Raw genomic sequence first — 3,371 nt, forward strand, 5'->3', positions numbered from 1 at the left:
CGAAAATTATATGCTAAAATATACCACTAAATTAATTTCGCAACTTGACTTTAAAATACATAGCAATTGTCATTGACTCATTGACAAAATTATTACTTCCAGTAACTGCAGACGAGGAAGGACTTAGGATTTATTCCAATTCTGTACAAGAATTGACACCAGACTTTGCGAATGAACTTCACGAAAAGCGACGAGAAATAATTCTCCATGATGAAAATAATTTCGACTTTCCGTTGGTACAAATCACGCAATCACTAGCATCCATCTGACATGAGAGACAGCAATGAAACTTTTACATGTAATAAATTGATCACTAATATATACTTGCAATTCTGTAATGTTACCAATGTAAATGTCAAAAAGCAAGCAAGAGTAATTATTTAACCATTGCCTCAATCAAAGTTCCAATCTTCATGACTTATTTAATAAATTTGTATATACTAATAATGCGAAACAAAATTGATGACTATTCTAAACATCATAATTAGAAGTTACTTAAAATTGTTAATGACTTTTTAATATTTAAAATAAAATCCAAATTAAAAAAAAGTTTTGAAATTAAGTATTTATCAAACTTTATTAGGTCAATAAACAATTTTTGTTATTATATGTATCGTCGATTTCGTATAATTTACATCAATTACACAATTTGCTTTACTACGACAAGACAAATGCTATCTGTATTGAATAGATATTTAATACAGATATATGTATTTTAGTACAATTTATTAGTAATCGTTGGACAAGTTACAAAAATAAGTATGATGGCATTTATCTGAACATAGTTTACATAAATTTTATATTACATATGTACTTAATACTATTATGCATACATTTATTTACAATAAAATTAATTACAATATTAACGCGTTACATAATATAAATGGATACAAAATTTTATAAAAAAGTTTAATTTCAGGGTAGCTGAAAAATCAATAAAATTTGAAATTAATTTAATTTATTTTCATATTTGATAATTGGAATAAAATGCTAATAGGGGAGACCGGGGTAAAAAATAACACGAGTAAGCTGTAAAACTGATATAAAAAACGTTATAAACAAAATAAAAAAGCGTAAGGAAGGGATAGAAGTTTATAATATATTTATCACAAACTTCTATCTCTTCCTTACACTTGCATATTTTGTTTCTAACTTATTTTTTTACATAAGTGTTACAACTTACAGTTACCGTGTTATTTTTAACCCCATATAGTCTAATTAAATAAAACTTAAAATTAATTTAAAATTTTAATATTTAATCCCTTCTTTCCAATTATCAAGTATGTATACATGTGATGTATTTATTACTACCTGTTTATTATACTTATCGTCCTACCTATCCCTATCTATCCATACTTATTGTCCTACCTACTCGTATTTTTATTTATTTGTGTCTATTCAAGTATACCTATCTCCACCAGTATATTCCTACCTATATTACCTACTTCATAAATATACAATAACACCGCGAATGTAATACGTTAATGGCTGCATTCATTAGAGAAAGTAGCTTTTTAATTGTTGTAAAAAATTCTTTAATACGATTGGTTTTTGCTTTGGTTCCTTATGGATTTAAATGTATAAACCAATCATAATGAAGAATTTTACAATAGTTGCAAAGCTGTTTTCTCTGCTGAATGCAGCTAACGCCTAACCATCTCCTATTGCATGCTGATAAATTCAGCGGGACAACCTAATCGCGATCATAATAATAATAAATAAGTAATAAACAGTAATTATTAAAACAAACTTTCAATCTTTAAAATACAAAAAAAATTAACAAATAATAGGGTTAATAAGAGTCAACACGAATAATCAAATACAAGTTTTGTAGATTAAAAAAAACTTTCGCTTGATTATCCGCGTTGATTCTCGTTAGCCCTGTTGTTTATTGATTATTTTTGTATTTTAAATAAGTAACATTTCCAAAAAATATAAAAACTCGCAATTTACGAGCAAATTACCCTCCCGAATATTCAGTTTATCTTTATATTGAGAAAAAAAATTTTTTCAACTAACTACACATATGTTGTAATGTTTGCAAATTTGATTAATTCAATAAATCTTATTTAATTAAATTTAACCATAGTTTGCTTAATATTGAACAGTTCATTAAGCAGACTACGATTAAATTCGATTAAATAAAATTTGATAAAATAATCAAATCTGCAAATAACTAAATGTGTTTTAGTTCGTTAAATAAATTGTTTTTTCAGTGTACATGTTCCTTTTAAAAACTTAAATTGGTGTTACACCAATTTAGTTACCAACCTTCTTCGTATACTCTTAGATAGTTTCTTCTGGCCAGATTGAACTCACCTTTTGTTGCTCCTGGCCAACATTCTGGTTTCATATGCCAGAAATCAACAACAAGGAGAAATACTCCTTTTTGCTGCCGACTGCTGCCGACTAACATCATCGGCAATAAGCATAAGATTTTATGCTTTTGTATGATGCGCGAAACACGAACGCGTCGCGAAGAGGCCATAATATTAATAAAATTGACTTATAGATATTAATATAAATAATTATCAATAATAATAATAATTCTATCAATGTTGCGAATAAATTATTCTCTATACTCGTTTATTCGATAAATATATATATATTAGGACTAAAAATAAATCTAAATAAAATAAATTTTTAAGCCACTAACGTTTTGATTTTAAAAGTTTGGAATATTATAAAGCTATATTAAATTTCTTAATATAAACGTTATAATATAGAAAAAAAACAAAACTTTAATGTAAAAATGATTATCATCCGATAAAATTCAAGGCCCATATACGTATTTTTAACGATTCGAACGATTCGTTGCTGAATCTCATCTCAAAGCATGCGGAGATGAGAAATTTAGATAAATGATGTAAGATCCAAAAGGAATAATTTTCCCTTGCATCAATAAATATATCCTTTGTATTTTGTAATTTATTAAAATCATTTTTGTATAATTTATTATTTTAGTACTAAGTATTTTAAACTATGTAAAACTCTAAACGTGATTTTAAAATAATTGTAATATAAAATTCTTCTATTACTTTACTTGGTAAAATGTATATTTTGGATCTTACATCATGTTACTACTTTAATTGGTATAAAATCCAGTTACTATATATGGATAAGTTATAAAAGATTAGGCTAAAGTCAGTGCATTAAATATACAATAATAATTAATATAATATGTATACAAATAAGTATAAAACAATAGAAGGAATTTAAAAAAAAAATAGTACACATTATACATATATGCGTATATAGATATTGCTTTTCTGCATCAACTTATATAAAACTTAATTCTGAATGAATGTTTGGGAATAGAATAGATAGGAAAATTAATAAAACAATGTTTGTCTGTTACACTGTACAAACGC

This window comes from Trachymyrmex septentrionalis, unplaced genomic scaffold (assembly GCF_001594115.1).
Source record: "Trachymyrmex septentrionalis isolate Tsep2-gDNA-1 unplaced genomic scaffold, Tsep1.0 scaffold11, whole genome shotgun sequence".
NCBI classification, from domain to species: Eukaryota; Metazoa; Arthropoda; class Insecta; order Hymenoptera; family Formicidae; genus Trachymyrmex; species Trachymyrmex septentrionalis.